General features: G+C 40.8%; 1 long non-coding RNA gene across 2 annotated transcripts in view; it reads right to left on the bottom strand.

Moving 5' to 3' along the window:
• The window catches only part of LOC102555050 (uncharacterized), a 90,495-nt gene that overhangs the window by 34,159 nt on the left and 45,073 nt on the right, over positions 1 to 11,263 (bottom strand). The gene's annotated exons all lie outside the window — the stretch shown is intronic.

Raw genomic sequence — 11,263 nt, 5'->3', positions numbered from 1 at the left:
ATAAGAAAGATGGTTGAACAGGATCTTAAAGAAAGCAAGTAAGTTCCTACACTAGTTTCTTTCAATGATTGGCTATGATTGGATGTCTAAGTCATATAAACAAACCATGTTCTCCACAGTTGCTTTAGGTCATGGCATTTATCACAGCAGTAGAAAGCAATCTAAGATTCATGTAGACTGTGTCTGACAAAGCAAATGGAGAGGGAATCCTGAAAATATATACAAGTAAATAAAAACCTTTGGTTTAGAATGTTTTTGAGAGCTACTGAAGGGCTTACCTCTCTCTTGTAGAACACACATAATTCTGTACATGCCAGATATCTCTCCTACTCTCCCACTTCAAGCATCTCTCCTAACGAAGGGAAGGCTGTCTAAATCTTCATGGCCTCAATCATTCTGTCTCTGGTATGAACTTCTTCTAATGCTCTCCCACTTCAAGGCCTGATTATACCCCCTTACAACTATGGTCACAAGAATCTCCCTTCTAATAGGGCAATCTTGTGTCAGCTCCTTTCTAGAATCTGCTGCTCCTACATTCTTAAATGATTCGTAACAGTGAAGGACTTCGAAGAGATCATTTTCCATCCTATGTAGCAGGCTTTGAGGCCATGTGAATTTGCCTCCACTTGGTTCCCTGTGAGGGAGTTTTCTGTGTTCCAGAACAAGACAGAATGGGAGCCCCACTTGGGGAAGCACTGATGGGGTTATTGCCTTGGGGATCCACAGCTGCTTGCACTCACCAACTTTCTTGGTAATGCATGGTTACTCTATTCAGGGAGCTAGACTTGGATAAAGAAATGTATTTAAAATGGAATCCTTATAAAAACAAAAGGTTGAATTTAACAGATGATGGAATGGCATTTGTACTTAATGGATTGATCCTGGTCTTAGTCTACTAACATTTTGATCAACCGAGATCACAAATGCTACCAGTGAGTATGTCCACTCTGAAAATTATAAAATTACACTTGAATGTAATACTCCACATCTACATTTTTGATAACATTGATGAAGGCTTCTCTGTGATAACAATGGTTAGAGAAACACATTAAAATAGGTGTTTAATCCTCTCTTCCTTCTTTCCCTCATCATTTTCCTCTCCAAAGAGAACTTCTCAACTGATTTTGGAAGTAAAATTACTACATTTTTTTGAAATCACTTTTGTTAGTTTCAGGAACTTAAAAAGTAAAACCCAGCCTGCCAAGTACTCTGGGACATACCCAGCTATTTCAAGCTGTGTGCTGTCCCCATAGCTCTATTTTCTGAACACCACTCCACCTATCTTTACCAGGCAGGTTTCACCAGGAACATTCAGGTTAGATCCCTTTCCACCCCAGTCTACTAGCCCTGAGTCCCCTGGTGCACACCCAGCTGTCCTGGTGCACACACAGTTGTCCCAGCAACTGTGGAGAACATGGTTTGTTTATATGACTCAGAGAGGTATACATCTCTCTGAGTATCACTATCCAGCCTAAGGCTGCCCACCTGAGCCCAGATGTACAAAAAAATCTAGGTTAAGCCCACCTTTCTGGAGACTGGCTTTACCAGGGACATACAGGGACAGCCAAATTTCTAAAGACCATTATAAGAACACAATCAACAAGAGCCAGGGCTGTATGGCACCTCCAGAGCACAGCTATCCCACTACTGCAAGCCCTGGATATCCTAACACAACTGAAGCACAAGAAAAATTACTTTAAATCCAATCTTATAAAGATGATAGAGGCCTTAAAAGAAGAGTTGGATAAATCCACTAAAGAAATACAGGAAAATACAATTAAACAGGTGAAGGAATGAATAAGACCTGGAACTATAAATAGAAACAATAAAGAAAATGCAAACTGAGGGAGTCTTGGTGTTGGAAAACCTAGAGAAAAGAACAGGAAGAAACCATGCAAACATCATCAAGAGAATACAAGAGGTGGAAGAGAGAATCCCAAGTGTAGAAGATTTGGTAGAAGAAATTGATACATCAGACAAAGAAAATGTTAAATCTAAAAAATTCCTAACACAAAATATCCAGGCAATCAAGGATATTATGAAAAGACCCAACATAAAAATAATAGGATGGAAGAAGGTGAAGAGTCCCCGCTCCAAGGCCTAGAAAATATTTTCCACGACATGATAGAAGAAAAATTCTCCAACATGAAGGAACATACAAGAAGTTTACAGAACATGAACTAGATTGGACCCAAAAAGAAAAATTTCCCACTACCTAATAATCAAAACATCCATCTATAAAACAGTGAAAGAATATTAAAAGCTGCAAGGGGAAAAAGGCCAAGTAACATACAAAGGCAGACCTATCAGAATTATACTCAACTTCTCAATAGAGACTCCAAAAGCTAGAAGGGCCTAGACAGATATATTGCAGTCTCTAAGAGACCACATATGCCAACCTAGACTACTATACTAAGCGAAACCATCAATTACCACAGATGGAGAAAGCAAGATACTTCAAGACAAAACTAAATTTATACAATATCTATCTACAAATCCAGCTCTACAGAAAATGCTAGAAGGAAAACTCCAACCCAGGAAGCTTAACTACACCCAAAAAAGTATAGGAAATAAAGTAATTCCACACCAACGAAAATAAAAGAGGGAAAATACACACACACACACACACACACACACACCCATACCACAAACATCAAAATCAGAGGAATTAACAGTTATTGGTCATTAACATCTCTCAACATCACATTAACATCTCTCAACATTCCCACAGTTTTTTCCCCAATAAAAAGACAGAGGCTAATAGAATCCATGTGAAAACAGGATCCATCATTCTGCTATATACAATAAATACACCTCCACAACAAAGATACCCATTACCTCAGAGTAAAAAACTTGAAAAAAAATTTCCAAGCAAACAGTCCAAGAAGCAAGTTAGCAAGCTGGATTAACCATTATAATTTCTTATAAAATAGACTTTCAGCCATAATTAATCAAAAAATTAATTTTAATGGGGAAGGAGAATTCATAGTCATCAAAGCAAAAAGTCTACCAAGATGACTGTTCAATTCTGAAATCTTTGCCTCAAGTGCAAGGGCATACTTAATGTTCTTAAAACAAGCATTACTAAAGTTTAAATTGCACACTTCATATTGATAGTGGGAGACTTTAATACTCAACTTTCACCAATAAACCCATCATCAAGACAGAAACTAAACAGAAATAATGAAACTAAGAAAGGTTATGGAGTAAATGGACTTAACAATTATCTACAGAATATTTCACCCAAACACAAAAGAATATACCTTCTTAGCACCTCACAGAACCTTTTCCAAGATTAACCATATAGTCAGTCACAAAGCAAGCCTCAACAGATAAAAGAAAGATGGGAACAACTCCTTGCATCTTATCAGATCATCATGGATTAAAGATGGACTTCAACAACAACAGAAACAACAGAAAGCCTACAAATGCATGGGAATTGAACAATGCTTTACAAATGACCACTGGGTCAGGGAAGAAATAAAGAAATTAAAGACTTTCTAGAATTCGATGAAAATGAAGGTACAACATACCAAAACTTATGGGACACAATGAAAGCAGTGCTAAGAAGAAAGTCCATAGCACTAAACACCTTAATAAAGAAATTAGAGAGATCACATACTAGCAACTTAACAGTTCACCTGTCAACTCTAGAAAAAAAAGAAGCAAATACACCAAAAAGGAGTAGAGGTCAGGAAATAACCAAACTTGGGGCTGAAATCAATAAATTAGAAACAAAGAGAACAATACGAAGAATCAATGAAACCAAGAGCTGGTTCTTTGAGAAAATCAACAAGATAGATAAACTCTTAGCCAAACCAATTAGAAGGCAAAGACAGTATCCAAACTAACAAAATCAGAAATGAAAAGGGACACATAACAACAGACACTGAGGTAATTCAAAGAATCATAAGGACTTATTTCAAAAGCCTTCACTATACAAAATTGGAAAAGTTATATGGAATAGATGATTTTCTAGATAGATACCACTTAATTTAAACCAAAGTTAAATTAGGATCAGATAAAGTATTTTTTAATTACCTTTATTTTTTTCAGTCCAGTCATTAGACCCCTCCCAGTCTGCCCTCTCACAGTTCCTCATCCTATTCCTCTTCCCCCTGTCTCCAAGAGGATTATGCACCCCCACCCTCACCAGGCCTTCCACTCTCTGAGGCCTCAAGTCTCTGGAGGGTTAGACACTTCCTTCATTTAGGCCACACCAGTCAGTCCTCTGCTGTATATGTGTTGGCCTCAGACAAGCTCTTGTATGCTGCTTGGTTGGTGGCTCAGTGTCTGAGAGAGCTCAAGGGTCTGGGTTAGTGTTGGTCTTGCTATGGGGTAAACCTTCTCAGCTTCTTCCAGCCTTTTCCTAATTCAATCACAGGGTCCCCTGACTTTAATCCACTGGTTAGGTGTAAGTATTTGCATCTGTCTCAGTCAGCTGCTTGTTGGGCTTCTCAGAGGACAGCCAGGCTAGTCTCCTGTCTGTAAGTATATCATAGCACTATAGCATCAGTAATAATGTCAGGCCTTGGAGCCTCCCCGTAAGATGAATCCCAAGTTGGGCCTGTCACTGGACCTCCTTTCCCTTAGGCTCTTCTCCATTTTTGTCCCTGCAATTCTTATAGACAGAAACAATTCTGGGTCAGAGTTTTTGACTGTGGGATGGCAAGCTCCCATTGGTTGGTATTGTTGTTCTTATGAGGTTGCAAACACTTCAGCTTCTTCAATTCTTTCTCTAACTCCTCCAAAGGGGACACCAGTCTCAGTTCAATGGTTGTCTGCTAACATTTGCCTCTGGATTTGTCATGTTCTGGCAGAGCCTCTCAGAAAACAGCTGTATCAGGCTCCTGTCAGCATGCAATATTGTCTAGGTTTGGTGGCTGTATGAATATGGACTAGATCCCCAGGTGGGGCAGGCTCTGAATGGTCACTCCTTCAGTCTCTGCTGAAAACTTTGTCTCCATATCTCCTGCTATGGATATTTTTGTTCCACTTTCTAAGAAAGACCGAATCATCTGCACTTTGGTCATCATTTTTCTTGAGCTTCATGAGGACTTGGGTAATCAAAGTTTTGGGGCTAATAACCACTTATCAGTGAGTGTATACCATGTGTGTTTTCTGTGATTGGATTACCTCACTCAGGATGATATTCTCTAGTTGCATCCATTTGCCTATGAATGTTGTGAAGTCATTGTTTTTGATAGCTGAGTAGTACTCCATTATGTAGATTTACCACATATACTGTATCCATTCCTCTGTTGGAGGACATCTGGGTTTTCCCTAGCAGTATTATAAATAAGACTGCTATGAACATAGTGGAGCATGTGTCCTTATTATATGCCGGAGCATCATTTGAATATATGCTGAGGAGTGGTATAGCTGGGTCCTCAGGTAGTACTATGTCCAATTTTCTAAGGAACCTCCAGATCAATTCCCAGAGTGGTTGTACCAGCATGTAATCCCACCAACAATGGAGGAGTGCTCCTCTTTCTCCACATCCTCTCCAGCATGTACTGTCACCTAAATTTTTTATCTTAGTCATTCTGAATGGTGTGAGGTGGAATCTAAGAATTGTTTTTGATTTGTATTTCCCTGATGACTAAGGACGTTGAACATTTCTTTAGGTACTTCTCAGACATCTGATATTCCTCAGCTAAAAATTCTTGTTTAGGTCTGTACCCCATTTTTAAAAGGGTTATGTGATTCTCTGGAGTCTAATTTCTTGAGTTCTTTGTATATATTGGACATTACCCCTCTGTTGGATGTAGGATTGGTAAAGATCTTTTCCCAATCTGTTGGTGGCCATTTTATCCCTAATGACAGTGTTCTTTGCCTTATAGAAGCTTTGCAGTTTTATGAGGTCCCATTTGTTGATTCTTGATTTTAGAACATAAGCTATTGGAGTTTTGTTCAGGAAATTTTCCCCAGTGCCCATGTGATCAAGACTCTTCCTCATTTTTTCTTCTATTAGTTTGAGTGCATCTGGTTTGATGTGAAGGTCCTTGATTCATTTGGAATTAAGCTTTGTACAGGGCGATAAGAATGGGTAGATTTCAGCACACCTAAAAGCTCTAAAACAAAAGGAAGCAAATACACCCGGGAGGAGTAGAAGGCTGGAAATAAAAAAAAACTCAGAGCTGAAATCAACCAAGTAGAAACAAAAAGGACTATACAAAGAATCAACAGAACCAAAAGCTGGTTCTTTGAGAAAACCAACAAGATAGATAAACTCTTAGCCAGACTAACCAGAGGACGCAGAGAGTGTGTCCAAATTAATAAAATCAGAAATGAAAAGGGAGACACAACAACAGAATTAGAGGAAATTCAAAAAATCATCAGGTCATCATGATCATGTGTTTTTTCCTTTGAGTTTGTTTATGTATTGGATTATGTTGGTGATTTCCACATTATATGAACCATTCCTGCATCCCTGGAATGAAGCCTACTTGATCGTGATGGATGAACGTTTTGAAGCATTCTTGGATTCATTTTGCAAGAATTTTATTGAGTATTTTTGCATCAGTATTCATAAGGGAAATTGGTCTGAAGTTCTCTTTCTTTGTTAGGTCTTTGTGTGGTTTAAGTATAAGCATAATTGTGGCTTCATAGATTGGTCAGAAGTTCTCTTTCTTTGTTAGGTCTTTGTGTGAATTGTGGCTTCATAGAAGGAATTTAGTAGTGCTGTGCCTGTTTCTATTTTGTGGAATAGTTTCGATAGTATTTGTATTAGGTCTTCTATGAAGGTCTAATAGATTTCTGCACTAAACCCATCTAGTCCTGGGCTTTCTTTCTTTTTTTTTTTTTTTTTTTTTGGTTGACTTTTAATAACTGCTTCTATTTCTTTAGGAATTATGGGACTGTCTAGATGGTTAATCTGATCCTGATTTAATTTTATACCTGTTATTTGCCTAGAAAATTGTCCATTTCATCCAGATTTTCCAATTTTGTTGAATATAGGCTTTTTGTAGTAGGATCTGATGATTTTTTTTAATTTCCCTAGATTCTGTTGTTAGGTCTCCCTTGATTTTGTTAATTTGGATATTCTCTCTTTTGTGCTTCACTTCTTGAAAATACCTTCCTTGCCATGTTGCTGATGTTCATGCTGATACTCAAATGGCATGGCTTTTCCCCTCCTCTCCTATTCCCCTCCTCTCCTATGTTTTGTCCTCCTGGAACCTTCTGAGATTACAGTTTGCTTGCTCTGGATCTTTTCCTTTTGCACATAAAGTTGTCCTTGTGCTTAATAGAGATGGGGGTAGGATAAGGGGAGAGGAGGGTACTCGAGAGATGACTCTGCAATCAAGAGCACTGACTGTTCTTTCAGAGGACCTGGATTTATTTCCTAGCGTCTATGTAATGGCTAGAGCCAATACCTTATTCAGCCTCTGGGGGCACTGTGTGCAAGTGGTACATAGATATACATTCAGGCAAAGCATCCATATACATAAAATAAAACTAAATAAATTGAGCGAGGGGGAATTAAATGTAGGTAAGTATCTCAAAACTGAAATAATTTTAGGGTTAGGGTTTTAAACTGAGAATTCCAATTAGCTTTGCATCAATCTTTTCTTTGTTTTTAGAATGAGTATATTTGATGAAGATATGTGAGTATTGAGCCAAAAAGAAATGCAGAAGATAAAACATTGTGGAAAGATGGGTGTCAGGATTCATGCTGGAGCTGAGTTTAAATCTTGTACATTGTTAGTCATAGCTTTTTCAATATAATTCCAGAACAGTGGATTCCAAGCTTCAGAATGCATTGGAATCGCTTGGAAGACTTACAGAAACACAAATATTTAGCAAGCCCACTGTTGCAAGGCCACCTAAGACAGGTGACCCCTGAGAGCAAAGCTGGACTGGGTGACAGAATGAGACATTGTGTAAACTAAAATGTAAGAAGGGCTCTGTGGTTGAACATCTGTATAAGGTAGAACATTTATTTTACTATCAGTAGACCTCATTCCTCTCTCCCCTGCAAAACTCTTACAAGGTTCCAACTAATTTGATTTAGGGTAAAACCCAAGAATCAATATTTTAAAATATTTTCTTATCTCATGTTTGTATAGAGGACATACTTTAGAAAGCATTAGTCTACAATGATTTTGCTTGCTCTTGGTCATGTATTACAGACAAAAGAGACTCAATAGGATAAAATTGAAAGATCAAAGAAACCCATATAGCTATCGCAATTGCTTTGCAACAAAAAAGGAAAGACCTGTTAGTAAGAAAAAGAATGATCTCACTGACAATGTAGGAACAACTGAATATATGCAACAAAGAAAGTTGGATCCATACCTCATAAGAGATATAAATTCTATCTCAAAATGTACCAAACATCTAAACTGAAGAGATAAAAGGGAAAACTTTTAGAAGAAAGCATAAGAGTAATTTCCATGACTTTTGATTTAGCAAAAGTTGATTATTAGAAAAGCCATCAAAAGCACAAACAGTAATGGACAAAAAAATACTTTGTCTTTAAAATGAACAATATATAGAAGGATAATATCAAAAAGGCAAAAAGATGGGTTTCTGCCTGTGCCAAGAGCTGAAAGTCAGTCACCAGGACTGCAGCCTCACCTGAGAGCAGAAGTAAGACCAACTCTTCTGCTCCAAGCAACCCACCTGATGGCCTCAGGACACACAAAGGCAGAAGTTGTCTGAGACAGGACACTTCTGGTTTCTGCCAGTGCCCAGAGCTGAACAGCTCCCACAGCTCTCTGCACCCAAATCCTATGTGGGAGAGAGCTGGACCCTCAGAATTTCGGACAATATTGAGAGCTCAGGGGAAACTGCCACTTCTGCTCACATCCTGGCCCAAGAGGAACCTGGCTAATGCCCTCTGAGCCCTAGAGCAGTCAGGGGCAGGACCCATTCACTTTCTGTCTACAACCAGAGTCAAAAGACAGTCACCTGGAGCACTGACACACCTGAGAACAGAGGTAAGACAAACTCTTCTGCTCCAAGCGACTTGCCTAGAGGCAGGACACACAAACCCAGGAGCAGCTCTTTGTTCCCAGATCCAGCTGAAAGAAAAACAGGTCTACAGGAGTGCTCACACACAACCTGATAAACAACTTCACCAAAGTTGCTGGGTATCAAATTAACTCAAACAAATCAGTAGTCTTCCTCTATTCAAAGAATAAACAAACTGAGAAAGAAATTAGGGAAATGACACCCTTCACAATAGTAACAAATAACATAAAATACCTTGGAGCAACTCTAACCAAGAAGTGAAAAATCTGTATGACAAGAACTTCAAGTCTCTGAAGAAAGAAATTGAAGATCTCAGAAGATGGAAAGATCTCCCATGCTCATGTATTGGCATGATTAACATAGTAAAAATGTCTATCTTGCCAAAAGCAATGTACAGATTCAATGCAATCCCCATCAAAATTCCAACTCAATTCTTCATAGAGTTAGAAAGAGCAATTTGCAAATTCATTAAGAATAACAAAAAAAAACAAAAACAAAAACAAAAAACAGGACAGCAGAAACTATCCTCAACAATAAAAGAACTTCTGGGGGAATCACCATCCTTGACCTCAAGCAGTATTACAGAGCAATAGTGATAAAAATTGTATGCTATTGTTACAGAGACAGGCAGGTAGATCAATCAAATAGAATTGAAGACCCGGAAATGAACCCACACACCTATGGTCACTTGATCTTTGACAAAGGAGCTAAAACCATCCAGTAGAAAAAATATAGCGTTTTCAACAAATGGTGTTGGTTTAACTGGAGGTCAGCATGTAGAAGAATGCAAATTGATCCATTCTTATCACCCTGTACAAAAAGTCAAAGTGGAGCAGCTCTCTGGTCCCAGACCCGGTGAGAGAGAGACCCAACCGCCTGGTCAGGTGGGCACTCCTGAAGCTGCAGAGCGGAAGAGACCACCAACTCTGCTCACCCCTGCCCACATCCCTGGCCCAAGAGGAAACTGTATAAGACCTCTGGGCTCCCGTGGGGAAGGGCCCAGGAGCGGCAGGACCCCTGTGCCTGAGACACCGCCGGAATCTGAAAGAAACAGACCGGATAAACAGTTCTCTGCACCCAAATCCCGTGGGAGGGAGAGCTAAACCTTCAGAGAGGCAGACAAGCCTGGGAAACCAGAAGTGACTGCTCCCTGCACACACATCTCGGACGCCAGAGGAAAAAGCCAAAGACCATCTGGAACCCTGGTGCACTGAAGCTCCCGGAAGGGGCGGCACAGGTCTTCCTGGTTGCTGCCGCTGCAGAGAGCCCGTGGGGAGCACCCCACGAGCGAACCTGAGCCTCAGGACCACAGGTAAGACCAAATTTTCTGCTACAAGAAAGCTGCCTGGTGAGCTTGGGACACAGGAAAGCAGAATTTCTCTAGGACCGGGCACGTTCTGTGTTTACCGGAAGTCCCACACCCGCGGATCCTGGCCCGCAGCAGCTCTCTGGTCCCAGACCCGGTGAGAGAGAGACCCAACCGCCTGGTCAGGTGGGCACTCCTGAAGCTGCAGAGCGGAAGAGACCACCAACACTGCTCACCCCTGCCCACATCCCTGGCCCAAGAGGAAACTGTATAAGGCCTCTGGGCTCCCGTGGGGCAGGGCCCAGGAGCGGCAGGACCCCTGTGCCTGAGACACCGCCGGAACCTGAAAGAAACAGACCGGATAAACAGTTCTCTGCACCCAAATCCCGTGGGAGGGAGAGCTAAACCTTCAGAGAGACAGACAAGCCTGGGAAACCAGAAGTGACTGCTCCCTGCACACACATCTCGGACGCCAGAGGAAAAAGCCAAAGACCATCTGGAACCCTGGTGCACTGAAGCTCCCGGAAGGGGCGGCACAGGTATTCCTGGTTGCTGCCGCTGCAGAGAGCCCGTGGGGAGCACCCCACGAGCGAACCTGAGCCTCGGGACCACAGGTAAGACCAAATTTTCTGCTGCAAGAAAGCTGCCTGGTGAACTCAAGACACAGGCCCACAGGAACAGCTGAAGACCTGTAGAGAGGAAAAACTACATGCCAGAAAGCAGAACACTCTGTCCCCATAACTGACTGAAAGAGGAAAACAGGTCTACAGCACTCCTGTCACACAGGCTTATAGGACAGTCTAGCCACTGTCAGAAATAGCAGAACAAAGTAACACTAGAGATAATCTGATGGCGAGAGGCAAGCGCAGGAACCCAAGCAACAGAAACCAAGACTACATGCCATCATCGGAGCCCAATTCTCCCACCAAAACAAACATGGAATATCCAAACACACCAGAAAAGCAAGATCTAGTTACAAAA

This window comes from Rattus norvegicus, chromosome 15, assembly GCF_036323735.1.
Source record: "Rattus norvegicus strain BN/NHsdMcwi chromosome 15, GRCr8, whole genome shotgun sequence".
NCBI lineage: Eukaryota > Metazoa > Chordata > Mammalia > Rodentia > Muridae > Rattus > Rattus norvegicus.
The sequence above is the reverse complement of the archived record's forward strand: the minus strand, read 5'-3'. Positions and strand labels throughout refer to the sequence as shown.